Source organism: Neovison vison, chromosome 6 (genome assembly GCF_020171115.1).
Source record: "Neovison vison isolate M4711 chromosome 6, ASM_NN_V1, whole genome shotgun sequence".
Classification (NCBI taxonomy): Eukaryota; Metazoa; Chordata; class Mammalia; order Carnivora; family Mustelidae; genus Neogale; species Neogale vison.
In genome coordinates this window covers 136,281,458-136,304,808 of record NC_058096.1, presented here as the reverse complement: position 1 = coordinate 136,304,808, position 23,351 = coordinate 136,281,458, and the positions used below count along the sequence as shown (strand labels likewise).

Below are 23,351 nucleotides of genomic sequence, written 5' to 3'. Positions count from 1 at the left end.
GGGGTCCTGCTAGGCAGGGCTCTGCCACAGGGGACCAGTATGGTGTCTGCCCATATCTGTTAAGAGGTAACCAGCCTTCTTTGTCCTTTGTCATGAATGGCACACCCAGCTACCGACTGTGACTCCACCGAGGAAGCTCATCCCCAGGGTCCTTGTTGCTGGCAGCCTCCCCTTCCAGACCCTGGGCTTCAGCAGCTCCGGTTGTCTACGCAGCCATTCAGCATTCTCACCAGGGCTCACGGGAACTAACTGCTGGCTCCCTGCTATGGGGCCCAGCCGGAGACACAGCTCCTCCAATCAGTGCTCCACAGTTATCCCTGGACCACGGTGCACGTGCTCACACAGGGCCTTCTGTAGAAGGTTACCCCCAGCTAGTCTTCCCCACGATGTCCTCAGGCCCCCATACCTGCTTCTGAAGGTTCTACTCTACCCAACATAAGGCATGCACGCACACCACTTACATTCCACTCCAGGAAGGAGAGTCAGGACACACCCTCCTCGCCTCACTGGGCTCTTCCTCTATCCTCTCTTCCCTGTACTTCTGGGCCCAATCGGTTGGGCTTTCTTCTCTCTACCCACCATGTTTCATCCTTTGGGCCTCCCAGCTGAGCCTTAACAATGAGAGACTCAGCCTCTCTACACTGGGGAAGAAACTCATCTGAGTCAGATGAAATGTGGCTGCAAGAAAAGTGAAGCCCAGGGACAGCCACCGACAGGAACTCTTCAGTTCACAGTCTTAAAAAATGTCTCCTCTCTACCAAACTTAAGTGACAGAGAGACAACCAGGAAGTTCACACTTACAGCATAAGTTAGCAGTTATCAGACATTATCAGGTTATAAACAATCGCCATGACGTGCCAGCAGCCACCATCTCCACACCACACAGGGTTAGCTGGATCTCTGCCACCCTGGCCCACCGCCACATTCTGTGCCCTCAAGAAAACCTCTCCCTGGTGTTCCCCAGTTACCATTTTTCAAATGCATCATCAATTTAAAACACCTCGTAAAAATGTAGCTGTGTTGATGGCCTCAAGTACATAGACTCAGAAATAAATGATGAGCACAGAAATGGTTTTATTTATTTTAATCCAACGTTTGACCACCCGAAGCATCCTAGGAAAATCTCTCACTATCTTCTGCTAACAGGACAGGGGAACCTACTTCAGGTTTAGGGTGTTCAGTCCCACTTGCTAGTGACAGCAAATCATTTCAGATCCTTTGTCCTTTCCTTCTGCTCCCCTTTCAACACTATGTGGTTTATCTACAGACTCAGAGTTCATTTCTAAGCTACATCTTAGAAATGGGTTTCACAGAATGAAAAGTTCTTTCATAGCTTCACAGAACTGGAAGGATGAACCCTCTAAGTGATTCATTCCCTTCTCTGCAAATGACTCCTGTGCGTGTTTGATAGGGAAGTCTAAGCTTCCTCCAGCGTATTTGACCTGGATCTCCCCCTTTCTCTTCCCAATTCCTTCCTACCACAGAGCTGTAAATTATTATGACTCCAAAGGCCTTCCTCCTTCTTGATGTAAAACTTCAGCACTACTTTTAGGGAAAAGGTGGCAGTAACTAGGAACTAACATACTTCACAGATTTGCCTTCAAAAAGAAGAAAAAGTGCTGAACACGGAGGGAAGGAACTCTTTCAACTTCTGTGCTTATTGCAGCCTAGTTTAGAGGTTTCAAAACAAGATTTTCCTAACTATCCACACACTGTAATTCTCTAGTACACCCCTTGGAAGACACACACTTATATTTGATCTGCGTGTTCTACACTCATTCTGACTGCAAGAAAGTCATCTTATTTTGTAGTGAACTTAAAATTATTTAAATCTGATCTAAGCTTTTAATCTGTGTGTTCAGATCCAGGTGACTCCTGGAAGTATTCCAGGAGAGCAGGCCATTACAAAGCACTTGCCAAGGGGCACCCGAGTGGCTCAGCCTTCGCCTCAGATCATGATCCCAGAGTCCTGGGATTGAGCCCCAAGTCGGGCTCCCTGCTTAGCGGGAGTCTGCTTCTCCTTTCCCTTGGCTCCTCCACCTACTTATGATCTCTCATTAGCTCATTTCCTCAAATAAATAAAATCTTAAAAAAAAAAAAGGGCACTTGTCAAATTTCATGAAATCCAGCCCCAAGTGCTGTTACTAAGATAGTAATAACTCTTCCGTGCCAAATAAGATCATCCAAAATGCCTACCAAGTACCTCAAAGCTCATATGTGACTTTGAAACTCAGAGATACAGTCTATACATAAATAGACAAGAAAATGACCCCATTCAGAGCCCTCGGCAAGCTAAAGGAAGACACAGGAATATGGATAGAACAGTCTTGAAGAAGAGGGAATGAAATGTATAGAAATGGTCAACTCCCTAAGGGGGGATACTCTTCAAAAGTATGATAAAAAGTCTAATTCTAAAGCAACTCCTGCAGTACTGCAAAGGAAGTTTTTTCGAAATGAGCATCTGTGCCCCCAGCAGTGCCTGCTGCCATCAGCCCACCTGTGCCTCCCCAGGCCCTAGAAGGAGACAGAGTAAGGATACTACCTCACCAGCTACACAACCTTGGTCCCAGCCACCTGAGTTTGGTCATTGTTGTTTCTCTAAAGGATTGTCCTAGACACCCGAGGGTTGTAGTTTTATTACTGCTATTATTATAATCACCTTATTATAATCCTTATCATCATCACTTAGCCTTTCAATGAAAAAAAAAAAGGCTTGAATCTTGGTGGGCTATTTTGGGTTTCAGAGATGGCACGGAGAAACAAGCAAGTATGCTGCTCTCAGCCATTTACTAAGTAAACTGTAAGGCAGCCAGCATTGAGTGTGGCCCAGAATAAGAAAAGGCTCTGCCGCAAGTCCATGCAGCAATGCAAGCCACTCCGGCCCTTCATTTATGCAGGAACCAACACACCCAGTGACATACAAAGTGTCTGTAACAAATAAAGGTGCTGTACAGGACCTCTGGGAAGTTCTAGGAGAGGGTCCACAGACCTCAAAGTGTATTAGAATATAGCCATGCCCTCTCCTCCACATAACTGCTCTCCTTGTCAGAAACAGCTCATGTTTGTTACCAGGCCCTGGTACTGAACACCTGACAATAGGACATTGAGAGACCCTGTAACCAGCAGAAGCTAGCTCTGAGCCTCTCATTAGGATAGGCAGGTGCAGTAGGCATCCACAGTCAAGTGAAAATGGTATACAAGAAATCAGGGTCAAGCAGTATCAGATGGTGTATGCTGCATGGGCAGGTGTCTTCAACTGCTGGGTCTTCCGTGTCTGTTGCTTTCTCCTCTCCCTCAATCCACACCTACATCCTCAGAGAAATTTCCTGATGATCAGCCAACATGAGGAAAATCCCCAAGCCTGATTTTAGACAATTCTGTGAGATGTCTTTCACACCAACCCAAAGGTAGGATCTGTAGCTTCACGGCCCTGCTGACAGGGTAGCCCTGGAGAAGAGCAGTGAAGGGTAATCTTTCTGGTGGGCCAGATTTCAAGCAGCATATTATTTTTCATGTTGTTTGAACCAAGAGTTGTCTGGAAGATATACACCAATTCATGGGCAGTGGCTACCATGTGAAAGAAGAGAATCAGGAAGCCAGTAACAAGGAGGTCTGAGGAAGAAGTGTGTTGGTGATGGGCCTCCTGGAGAGGCCCAGTGTCTCAACATCTTTGTGGAAGCTCTCCATAATCAGGTGGACAAGATGACATGTGGAAAGGCGAGGCAGCCTCTTCCCCAGTCTCTCCAGTGGGCTCTTGTACAGAATGGACATGGCAGCTGGGTCCACAAATGTGGCTACATGTAGGTCCAACTCGTAGACTCCCTCACTCCAGCCTCATCCGACTATCAGCACTGCTGAGTGCCTGTCTTCCCTGTAGCCAAAAACAGTGCTGAGCCCTTTCCCTGGATGTAGAGGTGAGGAAACCAGTCAACCACCTGGTAGAGAGTGATTACACTAGACCCCTTCTGTCACACTGAGAGCAGTGGTTCCTCCTTACACTAGAAACACACAGATTTACCCGCTCTGTCTATAATGCCTGCCTGCATCCTTCCCGCCCATCACTCAAAGGATACTTAATTCACTGACATCTTCCCTTACCCCACCCCACGTTGTGACTGACCAAGAAACTCAATTTACAGCAAAAGAAGTTTGGCCAAACTCGTGTCCATAGAATTCACTGATCTCACCAATATGTTGTTTCACCTGGTGACATGGGGGAATGACCTACAGATGACACCTGGCCCACCAGCTTTCTATCTCTGGACCAGAAGACTGTTCAAAACCCCTCTCTGATCTGATCCTTTTTAACTCTGTGGTTTCTTCAATGACCCAGGTCCAAATGTAATAAATAGGCTTCTTTCTCTTTCTTTCTTTCTTCTTTTCTTTTCATTTCTTTTCTTTCACTACAATATACTGAAAGTTGAAATAAATGTTTAGACTGGAGTGTACATTTTCAAAGAGAAAATAGAAGAGCTTATAATAAAACATTGTGCTGGGCTAGGCGTTTCAAACTGTGGTTATGATCAAAGATATACAAGCAAGAGCATTATAAAGAAATGTGACCCTAGGTCATATCCTATTGGATAGATGACACAGGGAAGAGTAAAGTTGCTCTAGGAAATTAAAAAAAAAAAAAAAACTCCAATTCAGTACCATGGCAGGAGGGAAATTATTTAATGATCTTTAACATTAGCCTGATCTGTGATGATTTCAAAAACCCAGCTATGAAGTAATACATCTTCCATCAGCAGGGGGTTCAGAGACACATACTTTAATTAACATTAGCTACTTCGAGGATAATTAAAGGTGTGTTACAGAATTCTATAGACAAGATTACAGAACTTTGAAGCATAAGCTAACCAAAATAGCTATAGCTTTATTTTAAATAAAGTGGTTCAGTGCTCGCTTCGGCAGCACATATACTAAATAAAGTGGTTCAGCAATTTGAGAGAAGGTAGGGAAGGTAGTTTAGTTCTAAGCAGTAATGCCCATGGACATTTAATTCAAATTGGATACAAGTGAAAAAATTTTCTTCCTTTTTTTCCTCAAAGGCCAAAGGTAGCATCCTAAAAGCATAACCCAAGTGCTCTGTAATGTGGCCAGTGGTATCTGCTACAGTATCTGTCCACTGATTCTTCAGTCAACAAACACCAGTTGATTGCCCACAAGTACCCAAAGATATGACAAAGGAAAACTGAGACATAAAGCCTGCAGCCCTTCTCTTCATTTCCAGACAGCATTGATAGACCCCCTCTTAGGAGGTCTCTGTGTATACACAGAGACCTGTGTCTTCCCATTTGACCCAGATGGGGCACCTCTCCTGTACCGTCTCTTTTTTTTGGAGTTCTCAGTTCTGCAAAACAGTTCTCAACCAGGAACAATGTCACAGGTGTTCATCAGAAAGCACCTCTAACCGCTGTCTGCCCCTTCTCATTCTTCTGAGTTTTTCCTTCAGAACTTTTGTGTGGTTTTCAGTGTCCTCCAAAATTCCCACATAAGAAAATTTGGAAGACATGATAATGTCTTAAAAGAAAACTAATCCCAAGACACTATCAAACAAATATAATTAGTACTAACACATTGCTTCCCTGAAGTGCCATGTGTCCCACTCTTGGTGGGGACTGCTGTTGTTTTTGCCCAATTATACACAGAAGCATGTGTCTTTTTCCACTAAACCCCTTATCTCCAGTGTATTTCCATGTTAGTAGAATCCCTTTTAAGCATTATTCTTTTTTTAAAAAGATTTTATTTATTTATTTGACAGAGAGAGATCACAAGTAGGCAGATAGGCAGGCAGAGAGAGAGAGAGAGAGAGAGAGAGAGAGGAAAGCAGGCTCTCCACTCAGCAGAGAACCTGATGCGGGACTCAATCCCAGGACCCTGGGATCATGACCTGAGCCGAAGGCAGCGGCTTAACCCACTGAGCCACCCAGGCGCCCCCCTTTTAAGCATTATTCTTAATGGTTATATTACATTTTGTCCCATGTATATATCTATTGACCTATTCCCAGCATCATACATCTGGGTTGATTCTAATTTTGGACAGTTTCACAGAGAATGATGATACACATCTTTGTGCACAAAGGGTTTTCCACATTAAGGACTTTTCCCCTGTAGGCTAGATTCCCAGAAATGAAGTGGCTAAGTCTAAGGTTACAATACTGAGGCTCCTGAAACACATTTTTCAGACATCTGTCTGAAGGGCAGCATCTTAGCCATAATGCCACCTTCATGAGGAAAACCTGACATAGATGACAGTCTGCCTACAATGGGTCTGTCTTATTTGTACAGGCTTATTGGGGCCATCGCTCTACACTAAAATTGGGCCTTAGTTTCTATACTGAACCCCAAACCATTTTATAGATATTTTTTTAAAAAACCTGTTTTTGCTGCTGACTAGATTTTCAGTACGACCTTACCTGAGAAAGGAGTGCTATATGCCCCTAAATTGGCCATGTTACAGAGGGATGGTGTTTTCTCCAATTTTTCTGATTTTGCCACATTTATCTGATGTAAATACTAAATACTGAACACATGTCCTCCCAAGTCTCGAAAGCTTATTTCTAAGACAACTTCCAAATAATGAGTCTAAAAGGGCAAAAACATGAGCTCTCAGTCTCTGTGTTTCTGTCTGGCAATTAAGTGAATTTCTCACATGTTTTCTAACAGAAGAAATGGAAACAATCCAAGAGATTCTTTTCCATTGGGAAGGTAATTATTTGAGGAGTTCTTCTATGAACCTGGAGAAGAATCTCTTGAAGAAAATTAAAGCCAGATGGCTACAGCTATCTATCTTCTGGGTTATAGTCCAGGGATCCCCCCTATTCAGGAAGGAGACACTGAAACTATTTCCAGTAAAATACTGTGGTCATCTAGGCCTTTCACACTGTGGTTATATTCAAAGATATATAAGCAATAGCATTATAAAGAGATTTGATCCTAGATCATATCCTATTGGGCAGATAACAAAGACAGAGAAGAGTTGTTCTAGACAAAATTCTTGACTTGCTTCTGACCAACAGAGTGCTAGGTGCTATGCAAAATAAGTCTAACTCTTCCTGTTAAATGATATTCAGTTCAGCTATAGGAAAACATTTAAATAAATGTAGAACAACTTGGGTGTGTACATGTACTTTTTAACTGTATATTTCATTAACTCTAAATATGAATCAAGTAATTCTGATGAAAATTTAGCATCCAAATTAAGATTTTCCATGACTGAAAAATACACACCAGATTTCAAAGAGTAGTATGGGGGAAAAAAGATGGTAAAACAAGGCATTAATAATTTAATTATTAATAATTTTATAATCACTTAATAATAAATATTTATAATGGGTTTATGAATTATGCCAAGAGAAATAAGTCAACCAGAAAAAGGCAATTATCATATGATCTCACTCAAATGTGGAATTTAAGAAACAAAACAGAGGATCATAGGGAAAGAGAGGGAAAAATAAAACAAGACAAAACCAGAGAGGGAGACAAACCTAAGAGACTCTTAATCACAGGAAACAAAGGGAGGGTTGCTGAAGGGGAAGGGGTGGGGGGATGGCTTGCCTGGGGGATGGGCATTGGGGAGGGTATATGTTACAATGAGTACTGGGCATTATATCAGACTGATGAATCACTGAACTCTGCCCTTGATACTAAAATACACTATATGCTAATTAATTGAATTTAAATGAAAAAATTTTTTAAAAAAAGAGAATGGGTTTGGGGAGATCAGAGGTTCAATTTTCAAAGAGCTGATGTGGAGATAAGGATTGCATATCCAGAGAGGTCAAGTAGGTTATTCAAGGAGTTTGAGAGAGAGGTCCAGTCTGGAGGTAAATGTTTGAGGCTCACTGACATAGATGGGATTCAAAACAATGATACAAGAGCATGGTGAGGTCTGTAGGGAGGCAATATAAATAAAAAGGCAAAGCAGGGGTGCCTGGGTGGCTCAGTGGGTTAAGCCTCTGCCTTCAGCTCAAGTCATGATCTCAGGGTCCTGGGATGGGACCCCACATCTGGGCTCTCTGCTCAGTGGGGAACCTGCTTCTCCCTCTCTCTCTGCCTACCTCTATGCCTACTTGTGCGCTCACTCTCTCTCTTTCTCTGTCAAATAAATAAATAAAATATTTTTTAAAAATAGGGGATCAAAGACTCAGCCATAGGGCACTCCAACATTCAGAGGTCAAGCAAATGACAAAGAAGCAGCTGAATAGAGGAGAAAGAACTACCAAGGATATGGAAGGAATTTGAGTGCATCCTCCACACCTAGGGGAAAAAGTATATCAAGAAAAAGAGGCTGACTGGCTGAGTCAAACGGTGCTAATGGAGCAAGAAGGATGAGGACAGGAGCAGCCCTTCTGTTCAGTAAACTGGGGCCCTTAGTCATTGGGCAGTTGCTGCTGAAGTTGATGAAACTGAGCTGGCAATCTGCAGGGGTGGGGTTAACAGACAATGGGAGGAGAGAATTAGCAGACAGTGAGTCTAGACAACTCTCTTTAGCAGTTGTTTTTTTTTTTTTTTTCATTATCTAAAGTCCACACTTTATTTATTCATATTTTCTTGGTCTTTACTGAATGCCCTTTTTCTGTTCCAGTATTTTATTACATTTAGTAGTCATGTCTCCTTAAGTTCTTCTGGGCTGTGGTAGTTTCACACACTTTTCTTGTTTTTTTTTTGTTTTTTTTTTTGGCTTTCTTTTTTTTTTTTCAATTTATTTATTTTTAGAAAAACAGTATTCATTATTTTTTCACCACACCCAGTGCTCCATGCAAGCCGTGCCCTCTATAATACCCACTACCTAGTACCCCAACCTCCCACCCCCCGCCACTTCACTCCCCTCAGATTGTTTTTCAGAGTCCATAGTCTCTCATGGTTCACCTCCCCTTCCAATTTACCCAGATTCCCTACTCCTCTCTAACACCCCTTGTCCTCCATGCTATTTGTTATGCTCCACAAATAAGTGAAACCATATGATAATTGACTCTCTGCTTGACTTATTTCACTCAGCATAATCTCTTCCAGTCCCGTCCATGTTGCTACAAAAGTTGGGTATTCATCCTTTCTGATCTTTAGCAGTTTTTATATACAGGAAAGCAGAGAAACAGAGCCATAGCTAGAGGCAGAAGAGAGTTACAGAGGGAGTGTTTTCTAAGAAAGGAGAAATAACTTCTTTGTAAGCCAGTAGGAATTACCTGATTGGGAGAGAAAACTGGAAACACAGAGGGAGAATCCCTGGAGGGATACCCTTGAGTATTCAAGGCAGGTGGGCTGCAGGGCCCGGGAGTGGAGGGTCTGACTCTTAGATCTGAGAAGATATTTCATGGTTAGTGCCAGAACACATGGCAGACTGTGTAGCTACAGATGAAGGCTGGTGGCCGATGGTAGAGTCTGTGGGAGGCCCTTCCCCCGCAGATGGATCTAGCTTTTTCAGCGAGAGTGGCAGCAGGGACACTGTGAGAATGAAGATAGAGAGAAGGTGTGCATGTCTGAGGCAATGGGGGAATTCGAGAGGGCCAGGCCCAGAAAAGTCTCAGGCAGCTCTAAGGATCCACCCCATGTTCATGGCCACACAAGGCCAGTCGACTGCTTGTGAGTATTCCTTTGGCCACACTCCCCAGCACTGATGGAGGCAGCAGGATGCAGAGACAGAGACTGAACCACTCTGGGTGTCTGCTGAGTGAAAAGGAGGCAGTCTGGGTTAGGTATGTGAACTGAGGGTGTAGTCCAAGGATTGATTATAGGGCACACAACAAAATACAGGCTGGAAAAGGCAGTAGGAAAGGACCTCAAGGATCCGGGTCATGGACTGAAAGTCAGGAGATTGAGGGACTGTTGGAATTAGAGGAAGAGAGGGAGAGACTTGGAAGATAGAAGTTGCTTCTCTGAACACATGATGAATGAAAGAGATTAGGAAGAGATTGGCCATTATGGGGAATGAGTGTCCATCTATGACTGTGGAAGTCAGTGGCAGGGTGGTGTGGAAGACAGAACTTGGAGCAAAGTAGGTCAAGGAACTGAGAGGCCCAGATGTTAGAAGGATCCTCTCCATGTATATTGAAGTGACAGGACTAAGGCAGGAGGGATGCTGCAGGAAGCGGTGGAGAAGCTGGGGCTGAGGTCATCAAGAACTGAGGGGGAGTGACCCTGGAGACCAGGAAACTGACATATAGGGGTGAAGAGCATGATGGGATGAGTCCTGGTCCATTCAAAGCAAAGCGGAGGTAGGACCACAAGTGATAAGGGGCAGGAAGGAGGGGTGTTTCAAGTTTACTCTTGACTAGGTCAGTGGAGAGCAGGAGGCCAGGGTAGACATGATCTTTAACCCAGTGTGAGGGGCTCCTTTCAGTCTTTATTGAGGAGGGGAGCAGGGCACTCCCTCAGTGAGGACACTGGAGGAAGCCCAGTGTTACTTAGGCTCACAAACACCTGTTGCCCTTTATGATACAGATGGGTAGCGCATCTGGGGAGGGGCAGCCTGAGTTCCAGAGCACGGTCACTAACCTTGCCACTCGTTTGTTCTCCTTAATAAAGAACCCAGAACTGGACTGCCAGGTCAGTCTTCTCCAACTGCTAAATTCCTGTTAATTGTGAAATTATTTCATGTAAAACATTAAATAAGTGTATTTAATATGGTTAAGGAAATAAGAGTTTATCAAATTATAACTTCAAACAAGAAACTATAAAAATTACCACATTTATTTGAACAAGTTAATGGAAATTCAGTGAACATACTGAAAAAAAAAACATAAGAGACAAAGCAGAGAAGATAAGTGGTAAATTGGTAAACAGAGATGAAATAATAAGCTAAAGAAAATAAAGAAAGAAAGGAATTTAAGGACACAGATGATATAGAAAGGAGGTATAACATGCATCTGATCAAAGTTTCAGGAACAAATAATTGAGAATGGGAAGAAGACATATTCAAAGAAATAATGGCAGAGAATTTTCTAGAACACCAATTAGACAGCAATCCTCATATTTAAGAAGTCCAGTGACTCCTGGGTGGGATAATTGAAAAGAAGCCCATTACCACATACACTGTAGTGAAATTCAGAACAACACAACAACAGAAGGAATTAAAATCAGCCAGGAAGAAAAGACAGATTAATACAGAAGAACTACAATCAGATTGCTAGCTGGATTCTTAGAATGCAAAAACAGAACGTGGAAAACGGTGGGATAATATTGTCAACAAATTGCACACTATGTGAAAAAAAATAATTAAAAAAAAAAAAGGAGTTAAACCTGACTAAAACACCAGACAACGCCAACATATAAACTGAGCAGGTAGGGTGATCAGAGTTTAAGTATAAAGTCCTTGAATTGCTCAGGAGGACAGAAATTACTCTGAATCAGTTTGGATTTTATTAAAGTAAACACGAATGCCGAACTTACCATATTATAAACACTAGAAAACAGAAATTGAGTGTAAAATTTTGAATAAGTGAGGGAAGAAAATGTAATGTGGAGTAGGACAGAGGATCTAAATTATACAAAAAGCAACCAGAGAGAGAAACCAAGTAAATGAAAGGTGGGACAGAGTAAAATGATAAACTAGATCAAAATACATTAACAGTAGCACTGTAAATGAACATAACTTTCATATTAAAACATATAGGTTAAAAAAAGAAACTTTATGCTCTTTAATACAGTTTCACAAGTGAAATAAAAATATATAGCACTACTGACAGAGGGAAACCCAGGTGGCTCAGTCAGTTAAGTGTCTGCCTTCGGCTCAGGTCATGATCCCAGAGTCCTGGGATTGAGCCCCACATCAGGCTCCCTGCTCAGAGGGGAGACTACTTCTCCCTCTCCCTCTGCAACTTCCCCTGCTTGTGCTCACACACTCTCTCTTTAAAATAAATAAAACCTTAAAAAAGAAAAATGTTGACAGTGGAAGTATTAGAAAATGATAAGACAGGCAAATACTAAGCAAAAGAAAATTGGCATAGGTCTTTTAAAACAGACTTGGGGCACCTGAGTGGCTCAGTTGGTTAGGCATCTGACTCTTGATTTCAGCTGAGGTCATGATCTCAGGGTCTTGAGATCACCCCACCACAGGCTCCCCACTGAGCAGAGCATCTGCTTGAGATTCTCTCTCTCCCTCTGCCCCTCACCCCCTCAAAGAAATAAATAATTTTTAAAATCAAAAATAAATAAAACAGACTTAAAAACAAAGAGCATTACTAGACATTAACAGGGTTGTTTCATAATATATACTGAGTTGACCCAGAATGCACCTAATTACATATTACTTCAAAATAAACAAAGCAGGGTGCCTGGGTGGCTCAGTCAGTTAATCATCTTCCTTTGGTTCAGGTCATGATCCCAGGGTCCTAGGATCAAGTCCCATGGTGGGCTCCCTGCTCAGCTGGGAGTCTGGGTTCTCTGCCACTCCCCAGGCTCCTGAGTTCTGCCTATCTGTCTGTCTCTCTCGCTCACTCTCTCTCTCTGTGTCAAATAAATAAATTTTAAAAAATTCTTTTAAATATACAAAGCAAAAATTGAAAAAAGCCCAAGATGAAACTGACCAATTCACTCCTATAAATTCCTCCCTCAATAACTGATTAATTAAGCTGCAAAAAAAATGAGTAAAGATGGAAGATCTCAATAACACAATTAACTAACTTAAGCTAATGAACATATACTGGTCACTGCAACTAATTACTTTAGTTTCAAGAAAACATAGAAATTTGTAAAAACTGACTATGTACCAGGCCATAAAACAAATCCCAATAAATTTCAAGAATCGGAATCATATAGACCACATTCTTTAATCACTATGTACTAAAATAGAAAAAGAAATGACTGAAAAGTTCTAAAATTTCTGAAAATAAAACAAAAGCATGTAAGAAACTTATAAGTCATAGAGGAAATCATAACAAAAACGTTAACAACTTACATGTGAACAAGAAAAACACTTCAAATCAAAACTGTGGAAGACAAATATTCCTAAGGCAATACTTCAGGCAAACTTATTAGGCTAAATGCATACCTAAGTAAGAGGAAAGTCTGAAAGTTAAGGAGTTAACCTTGGAAATTAAACAGAAAAAGAATGAAGTCAAAGAAAGTAGAAGGAGGGAAATAATAAGGATGAGAACAGAGCTTACTAAAATAAAATACAATATCAAAATAGAGAAAAGAACACCAATAGTCGATTCTCAGGAAAATCTGAAAAGAATCTGTACCTCTGCTGAAATTGATGAGGAAAAAAAGAGGGATGGAGCTTCTGGGGTGGTAGGAAGTGCTGGCCAACACTACAGGCATTCTTATCCCACTGTGACCCAGAAGGAACTTGGGTTTTGTGCCCAACCAAGGGCTCTCGCCCTCCTGAGAACTGGTCTTGACTGAACACCCATAACATATCTCTGTGTCTCCCATGCATCAGTGGATGTCACTTCTTCAGGCAGCCCTTCTTTTTGGGGGAACCAATTTTAACCATCTCTCCCATTTCCCAAAGATGACATTGGGTTTTTTGTTTCTCATTTTCTTCATTGTTTTGGATCATTTAAAGAAAAGAGAAGAGGAGAAATAACAGCATTGTATTGCCATTTACCACCAGCGCCCATCTGAAAGGAAGGAAACTGAGGCAGTAGAAGAGGAAATGTGAGGTACCTGGAAGCTGTGGGAGAAATGATTCAGAAATGGGAGCACAAAGGGACAATAAGGGGATCTCCGCAGCATTCGGGCACCAGACTGTAAGACTTGCAGTCCTGGGAGAGGCACCTGACATTTACTGGACCACAAAGCTGAAAAATCAACTGGCAGATTTTTAGACTAAACAAGGATTCAATTAAAATAGCATTTTAAAAAATTTTTCTTCTAATTAGCCGTAAAAGAAAGACACGAATCTTGAATACTCTAGTTACATGTCATTCTAGTAAATCCAAGACCCTAATGATAAAAAATTGCTTTGCAAAAAAAAGCAAAACAGCCAAACCACATTTATATAACACACACATGAAAGAGCACCTATGACACCTTCTGAGTCTGGAGCTACACAGAAAAAGTGAATTGATGCTTGAGACAATGGTCTTCATCAAGAGGAGGTTAGGAAGAGGTTTGGGGCTAGAAACACTGTTTCTCCAGACTGGGAAAGCTTCAGAGAAAACAGTGTAAAGAGATGGGTTATTTTCCTTTTCTGCAGTGTAAGTATTACTTCCTGTAGTGTGGATACCTAGGCTTCCCAGCGGAGAAAATGACCCTGCACACTTTGATGTAGTTACATTTTATACCAAAAGGAAAGAACCACATAAGATGACATGGTCATCTGAGCCACAAATCAGTGTCAAAAGATTATTTGGGGACCTGGGCAAACAGCCACATCAGATCCTGAGCCATGGACCCCTCTGTCTTCCAGGCACCTGCCCTTAATTTGCATGTCTTACGTTCTTTTCTCAAGTGTCTGCTCAGTGAGATTAAATTGTCAGCCCACAGAATGGATTTGTACATCCCAGCTGCAGATCGCGTGTCTGTCATATCTGTGGCATTATGCTGTAAATCACAGCCACAAAAGAACTTACTATACGGTGTTTTTGTTTCCCCAGCTGACGATATATAAATATAGGCAAAAAATTTAACTCATAATTACTTACAGAAGGTAATGGGGGAATAGAACACATGGTTGAATACCAAACCAAAAACAGTTTTCAGATGGCATTTAGGCAGTTCATCAAGCTCTTTTTATGCTCCTGACACAAACGCAGACTTGATTCTCAGAGTACACTTGAAGTGGGACAGGTTTCTCTCAGTGAAGTTTCCAGCCTGTCCCCAACCAAGCTCATTGCTCAGCCTTTTCCCCACTAACCTTGTCGCGGTTTCAGGCTATTCTGGTCTTACTGTCACCAGCAACTGATCACATAAACTCTTCGGCATTAAGGTATTCGTGGCACTGTATCACTCTAGAGTTATTCCCCCAGCCTTCTAAATTTTACAAGATGAGATAATGAAAAGGAACAACTATGCAGTGGCGGAACCCACCCCCTGGGACGGGGAGGCACCGTGCTGAGCAGAGGCAGGATTCCTGTTCTCTTCACTAGGGTCCCATCTCCTTTTGCAGGCTACTCTGAAAAAGCACTACTAAACAGATTACCTTTTACTTAAACTTTTACCAATTCTCCTAAGCTAAGGAAATACTGATATGATGTTCATGATTTATACTTACATATAATCAGTTCTAATGGTGTAAATTTCAAAATGAAACAGTCAAAAGCCTCTGAGTTTTCTCAATGAATTTTAGGATACTCATGTACACATAAACATACATAAATTTATACTTTTTCCTTTAACACCTTTGTTCCTCCTTCTCTGATATTATTGTTTCCTTCCCATGACAAATGCTATCTGTACACGCTGCCACAGAAGTTTAAATGACCATGACCACTCTGGGGAGCAATTTGGCACCAGGTGGTCAAGCTGTAAGTGTGTATAAAATATGATCATGCAATCCCACTTCTAGGCATATATCCTCAAGATCTTCTTTTGCTTGTGCTTAAATACATTTCAAAGATGTTTACTGCGTACATGCAATAGACAAAAAAAATACAGAAGTAACCTCAAATCCATCATGGAGGAACAGATCTTTTAAATATGATATTTTCATAAGATGGAATGATATTTAACATTAAAATATGAACATGATTTGTATAAAACAAACTGCTCTATCAAAAACACCCAGTGATAATACAAGTTTCTTTTTTTTTTTTTAAAGATTTCATTTATTTGTCAGAGAGAGAGAGGGAGAGAGAGTGAGCACAGGCAGAGACAGAGAGAGAAGCAGGCTCCCTGCCGAGCAAGGAGCCGGACGTGGGACTCGATCCCAGGATGCTGGGATCATGACCCAAGCCGAAGGCAGCTGCTCAACCAACTGAGCCACCCAGGCATCCCTACAAGTTTCTTTTACAGAAAGTAAAAGAGGGGCACCTGAGTGGCTCAGTTGGTTAAGTATCTGCCTTCAGCTCAGGTCATGATCCTAGGGTCCTGGGATGGAGTCCTGCTTTGGGCTTCCTGCTCAGCTACAGTCAGGTTGCCTTCTCCCTCTGCCCCACCCCTGTTCATGCTCTCTTTCTCACAAATAAATAAATAAAATCTTTTAAAAGGAAGGAAAGAAGGGAGGAAGGAAGAAGGGTTGGAAGGAAGGAAGGAAAGAGAGGCAGGGAGAGAAAAACAACCGTCATGGAAAACTTTATAGGGAAGTCTACTATGAAGAACCAATAAACATGAAGATATGTTCTGCCTTGCTAGAAATAAAATAAAATAAAATAAAAAATAAAAAACAAAAGAGTCTTGGGGCACCTGTGTGGCTCAGTCGTTAGGCACTGCCTTCAGCTAAGGTCATGATGGGCCCCATGTCAGAATCCCTGCTCAGCAGGAAGCCTGCTTCTCCCTCCCACTCCCGCTGCTTGTGTTCCCACTCTTGCTGAGTCTCTGTGAAATGAATAAATAAAATCTTAAAAAAAAAAACAAAACAAGAGTCCTTGTGAAACTGGAAATGATGATGAACAATCGTGTTTAATGCTGGCAAGGCATGGGGATCTGGCACATTTGTACATGATTAAATAGCAAAATGAATTTATAAGCTTTCCTAGAGGGTTATTTGGCAGTATGTATAAAAAATTTAAGGAAAAGTAAACAACTTTCAACAAAGTAATTCATCCTAAGGAAACAAACATGTATAGAAGGATGAAGTTACAATAGTGTAAAGTACTTAATGTTTTAAAGAATGATTTTGTTGAATAAATTATGGTACCTGAAAGAAACGAGTTATGAGGAGGCCAAAAATAATGTCACAGAAGAATAATCACTGACATTAACATTACTTCTATGTTGTTGAGTTTAAAAAATGATATTAGAGGTGTTTAAAAAATCACATTCAAATGGTCCTTATTATTCAAGAGATTATTCAAGATATTATTTAAGGGGTGCCTGGGTGGCTCAATGGGTTGAAGCCTCTGCCTTCGGTTCAGATCATGATCCCAGGGTCCTGGGATCAAGCCCCGCATCGGGCTCTCTCCGCGGAGAGCCTGCTTCCTCCTCTCTCTTCCTGCCTACCTCTCTGCCTACTTGTGATCTGTCTGTCGAACAAATAAATAAAATCTTTAAAAAAAAAAAGATATTATTTAAGATATCAGAAAAGTGTTACTGAAAGTGAATCCACTTGAAATGGAGACCAAAATTTCACAGCAAATAATGGAAAATTAGAAGTTTTGATTAACACTATATTTGAAAAAAATAAGAAGATATGTTTCATTTGATATTTCACCAAATTTTGATACCAGTATTTTTCATCGAAAGGGGTATTTAGGAGGGATCCTAAAATTCATGTTGAAGCCTAAGGTATCAAAGATAATCAAGATAATTTTGAAGAAAAAGGCTAAGAAGAAAGAATTATTATAAAGCTTTAATAATTCAGTGAAATGGTATTAGCTCAGGAATCACAAAGAGATGAAGAGAAAAAAGCAGCATTCAGAAACAGATCCAAAAACATAACAGAAATTGATATATGACAGAGATGGCAACAAAATAAGTGAGAAAATAGGTAACTATTCATTAAATGTTAATGGGAGAAGTGGTTTTCTGTATGGAAAACAATTAGATCCCTGCCTCACAGAACACAGAAATATAAATTTCAGGTAAGTATAAGATTTGAAAGTTGTTTTTTGTGTTTTTTTAAAATTTTGTTTATTTATTTGACAGACAGAGATCACAAGTAAGCAGAGAGGCAGGCAGAGAGAGAGAGGAAGAAACAGGCTCCCTGCTAAGCAGAGAGCCCGATGTGGGGCTCGATCCTAGGACCCTGGGATCATGACCTGAGCTGAAGGCAGAGGCTTTAACCCACTGAGCCACCCAGGTGCCCCCAAGATTTGGAAAGTTTTATCTGGGAAAACCAGCAATGTACAGAAAAGAAACTCTGAAAACCAAAATATATATTTTTAGCAATCTCTAAGGGAGGGGTGCCTGGCTGGCTCAGTGGGTAAAACATGTGACTTCTGATCTCACGGTTGTGAGTTCAAGCCCCACACTGGGTGTAGCGATTGCTTAAAAACAAAAAAAAAAAATAATGAATACTGTTTTTCTGAAAATAAATAAATTGGAAAAAAAAAAACAAAAACAAAAACAAAAAAAAAGCTTTAAAAAACAAACAAAAAACCACTACAGGAAATGCAAGTAAAAAAGCAGTAAAACACATTTCATGCTTATTAGATGAACCAAAATTAAAACATCTGATGGCACAAAGTAATGGGGATACAAGGAGCTTCAGGACAGTGATAGTAGGAGTAAAAAGTGGCCCAATAACTACAGAGGACTATCTCCAAAACGCAGCAATAGATAGATGTTGATGTAAGCATATCCTCCCACCCAGTTATTCTACGTCTGGGGATATAAATCCTAAACACACATACACTTGCATAAGACCTTATCAAGGATATTCCCTGCAATATTTTTCATAACAGCAAAAGGTAAAAACATCTTTTTGTCCATCAATGATGCATATTCAAACTCTGGTATACCAAACAAGGAAATATTATGTTAAAATGTATAAACTAAACTTATGATTATCAACAAATGTTATCAACATATGTTTAAAAACAATGTTGGGTGAAAAAAAGCAAATTTCAAAAACAAACAACAGACCTCCATTCACATAAAATTTTAAACATAAAATAAGACTACACATTCTGGGCCCACGCTCAGTCCCAATGTTGCAGGCTGCAGGGACTCAATCCCAAACTCTCATCCTTCACTGTCTGGATTTCCCTCTTGCTCAGCAGGAAGTTTCTACTTAATGGCAGTCCCATACTTTGCCCTAAGTAGCTACTACACGCAAGGCTCTCTACCAGATGCCAGGGAAGACAGAAGAAGAATGGTGCAAAGCTCCTCTCACCCCACATAAGGGCACACAACTCAGCTGGGGAAGTCATCTGGAGACTTGGCACTCAGTTCTTGCTCTGGTTCACATAATGTAAAACTCAGAAAGAATGCTTCCAGGCCCAGTTCCTTCATCCTGAAAATGGGAAAGCCACCCTCCTCCCGTGATGAAGATTAACTGAATATACATATGTAGGGTCCAGCACATGGCAAGTATACAGCACTCTTGGCAACCACAGTCATGGCAGCCAGCACACGAATACAATCTTCTAAGCAGCATCTCCGTCACACCGACGGTGAAAAGAAAAGGCACTGAATGGGTCTGCTTGGCCCTCTCCACAGCCGGATACAACAGCCCCCACCCTGTGGTCTCCCCTTGGGACTTGGCCCCCACCCTGTGGAACACAGAGGGCATTTCATGGGGCAGCAATTTGGCTACACCCATGCCTCTTTATTTTTCCAAGTTCACCACGGACAGTGCTCTGGAAAATAGCAACCTGCCTCAGGAAAGAGAACTCCTTCTCTCACACCTTTGGGGGAATTCTGGGGGAAGAAAATCACAACACACCTTAGCTAGTTTCTCAGCCAATTCTCTTTAAAATTCCAAGGACACAGATGCCTGGGTGGCTCAGTGGGTTAAGCATCTGCCTTCGGCTCAGGTCATGATCCCAGGGTCCTGGGATGGAGCCCCACATCAGGCTCCCTGCTCTGCAGGAAGCCAGCTTCTCTGTCTCCCACTCCCCCTGCTTGTGTTCCCTCCCTCGCTGTGTGTCTCTTTGTCAAATAAATAAACAATTTTTTAAAAATGAAATAAAATAAAATTCCAAGGACATGCCACAGTTCCATACTACCCAAGAAAGGGCAACAATGTCTTAGCTCCCCATTCTCCAACACACAGGTGCCTCCGACCCACAAGGCACCCTCCTGAAAAGCTGGGACAGGGTTCGATCCATGGACTTAGTGTAACAGGTACCAGAGGGGAAACTCACCTGCCAAACATGGGAAAAACCACAGTGTTTGGAAATCATTTCTGGAGATGCCAAACTGTTGGATTTTATTCCTGGGACTGCTTCTCCTGGACTTGGGAAAGAATGCTGGGTATTGCTGGTCTCCAGCCAACGTGGCGCCACCATGTGGCAATAGCATAAATAGTTTATAAATCACTAAGCCTTGACATTCTTAGATCCTCTATCAGTTTTTAATTTTGAGAAATTCAAAACATTCCCATTTTTACGATTCCGATGAGAATTCATTCAAATTTTCTATGTATACTTTACCATGACACTATTTCAGACTTGCACTTTTCAAATACACTCTGGTGAATAAACTGGCTTCAATTTATCAATATCAGCTTGATGTATCTGGGGTCTGGCTTGCTTCACTGCCCAAGAACCTACTGGGGGGAAGGGAGGAGACAACAGGTGTAGACTCCACCCAGCTCCTAAGACCAAATACTTCCTCCTAGATTTCTGGACTGGCTTACCTACAACTACCTTTGGTTTGCATACATTAAAAGAGGAGGTAGAAAATCATCAAGCAGTTTCATTTTAGCTCTGAAACTAAACTGGTGAAAGAAATGATAATAGGAATAAAAATAAAACTCGCCTGACAAAACAAAGCAGGATGATGATTACCCTTGGGGGACAGTACCTATAGAGGACGGGGGAGACTGGGAATATTCTAGGTCTTATTCTGGGCACTGTTTACAAAGGGGTGTTCAATTTGTGAAAATCCAGAGTGTTCACTTCATATCTATCCCATTTTCTGTCATTATGTCATAGCTTAATATAATATTAAAACAAAGCCACCAAGTTCTGATCACTTGTCCCTCTTTAACTTGCCTTTGGGACAGAAGGCTGTGCAGATACAAAACTAAGAACAGGGAATGCATATTTCTCTCAGTTATTTCAGTCTTTGTCATTTGATTTCTCCAAAAGCCAAGGCCACAAATGCTCTCCATTTGCCCCTTTGGAAGGAGAGTAAGGAGAAAGGACACAATCTAGACCACTGTGAGTTTACATTGCTGGACCTGGCTAATACTTCACTTTTCCAAAAATGAGCAGACTCTGGAGCAGGCAACTGCCCCTCCCCTTCCCCCTTCACACGAAACCAAGGCCACAAAGAGTTCCACAGAGACAACCACCCCACATACACACACACAGACACAGTGCCTCACCACCACCAGAGACAGCCCAAACCCCACAGAGACAGCTAGCTTCCAGCCCACACACCACAGATGGGGTAAGGGGACATTGTGAGAGATGTGGCTACCCATGGACAGGTAGGGAACAGCAACTGGAAGATGAAATGTAGTATTTTCAAATCTTACCAAACTAAATTTCTTTGGAAAGATTTTTAGATCTAATAAGGTCCCAGAGACTGCTGTTAAAAAAAAAAAAAAAAAAAATTCTTGAAATCACCTCCACTTCTACCCACAGCTCAGATCGTCTGCAACATCTTCCTTCTGCTTTCACCTCTACCATGTTCCCTGAACCCCAACTGCCTTGGGAAGATTAAAAAGCAGGGATTCTTCTGTTTTATAGATTTTTAAAAAATGAGGCTCATAGCGCCTGGCTGGCTCAGTCCAGTAAAACACTGGACTCTTGATCTTGGGGTCCTCAGTTCAAGCCCCACCTTGGGTACAGAGATTACTTAAAAAAAAAAAAAAAGTTGAGGTCCGAAGATGTTTGTCAGACATCACAAAATTATCCAAGTAAATATCTGATCACTGAGTTAGGGCGAGGTAGCCTGAGTTGAAGGGACAGAATAACAATGTCAAAAGCGGGGGATGACTTTGTCTCCAGTCCAAAGCTCTGAGAACCACCCACAGACCCACAGGAGCTGCCACAAAAGAGCTGGAGTAAAACTGTTCACATCCGGCAACAGTTACAAATTCTGCGACTGGACTCCACCCTCCCCAGGAAAAGTGCAACAAACCCAGATCTGGGGACAGGGAGTAAGGCCGGCAGGATGAAGCCAGACTCAAGACATTTTCTTAGAGCTAATGAGAGTCAATGTTGACTAAGCCAAGAGCAGAGCACACACGCTTCTCTTACGAAGTCCTAGGGCCCAAACTGGTGTGTACAGTTAATCTCTCCCATACTTATCCTCGGGAACACGGCTTATTTGAGAGAAGGAAACGGAGCAGGATGGATCTAAAAGCAGGCACCTAGCAAATTCCCCTACCCTGCCGAGACGTTAGCAAATTAAATGACTGAGATTGGAGAGGATGCTGCAAATGCTGCAGGTCCCAGGGGTCCCAGCCGCAGAAGCGCTCGGCTCACCCCAAAGGTCCTTCGCAGATACCCCTAAAACCTCTGTAGGGTCTCTTGGGGTCGGCTCCCGACCTCTCCAAATTTGGCAAAGTTAGGCGGAAGGAATTATGAAAAGGAGACCACCAGCTAAAGTGACCATCCATCTGCAACAGCGCGCCCCTACTAGTCCGCGGACCTAGCCAGACGCGACCCACTAGGGTTCTTAGTCCGCGCACGGCCCATGACCTTGAGCGAGTCCTGATTAGCCCCATTTTACAGAAATTAAGAGTCGCAAAGAGTCAAGTCCGCCGCGCTGGGCTCCGGGGTGCTTACCCGATGGTTCCAGGCGCCCTGCCGGTGCGCCTGCAGCGTAGTAGGTGCGCGGTGAACCGCAGCCCAGGAGCTACGTGGCCAGCGAGGAACGCCAAACGCGAGGGAAACGCAGAGTCGAGCTCCAGCCGCGTCCAAAGGAGAAAGGGGCGGTTCCGACTCTGCGACGATTCTCGAGCAAGTTCAAGGACTCCCACCCCCGCCCCCAAGCCCCTCCGCAGAGGCTGACCGGCCGAGCCCAGAGGCCCTCGCTCAGGACTCGCACGGGTGTGTATGGGCGGGGGGAGGGGGAGGACGTGAGAGACCCCTCCACACACCCACCCCCGAAGTTGCGGCAACGCAACCGGGAGAGTGGCGCAAAGCTGCCAGAGAGGAGTGGACCGTACTCACAAGGGGTGGCCGGGCTGGAGCAGTTCCGTGGCCGGGGTCATCGATGGCGGCCACCGCACTTCAGGACGCCTGGGGTACCTGCCGCAGCAGCGCGGCGCGGTGCGTGGATGAGCGAGCTCCGAGCAGCGAGGCAGGGGCGCGGGTCTGTCTGCGCGCCGGATCTAAGCTGCAGCGCCCTGGGGGTTCGGCCGCCAGAACCGCAGCCGCCGCAGCGGGAGCCGGGGAGCGGGCAGAAGGCGGGGAGCGCGGCGGTGGCAGCGGCTGCGAGGGAGGCGCCCGCGCCGCAGGCAGCTGGGGCCAGCCCGGCCGCAGCGGCCGCAGACACCTGCTGGCCCGGCCCACGGCCAATCAGAGGTGCCCGGGGCGGGGGCGCGTGCGGAGGCGGGGCGGGAACGCCAGCAGGGCGCCCGGCTGGAGAGGCGGTGCGCGCTCGCGCCTGCGCCGGGGCAGAGGGGTGCCAGCCCGGCCGGTTCTCCTGAAGCTCCCCCGGCGCGCGGGCGGCACGCGCCGGGA

General features: G+C 43.2%; 1 protein-coding gene across 4 annotated transcripts in view; it reads right to left on the bottom strand.

The window, feature by feature from the left end:
- Positions 1 to 22,921, bottom strand: part of LOC122908965 (myosin VIIA and Rab interacting protein) — a 402,240-nt gene extending 379,319 nt beyond the window's left edge. The window contains exon 1 of one of the 4 annotated variants that reach the window (XM_044252413.1): positions 22,839 to 22,921. The gene's annotated coding sequence lies outside the window, so the exon portion shown is untranslated. Of the gene's footprint in view, positions 1 to 10,497; positions 10,621 to 22,838 lie in introns of those variants that run through there. The other 3 variants (XM_044252420.1, XM_044252421.1, XM_044252414.1) reach the window with 3 other exon arrangements.
- Between the last annotated feature and the right edge of the window lie 430 nt (positions 22,922 to 23,351).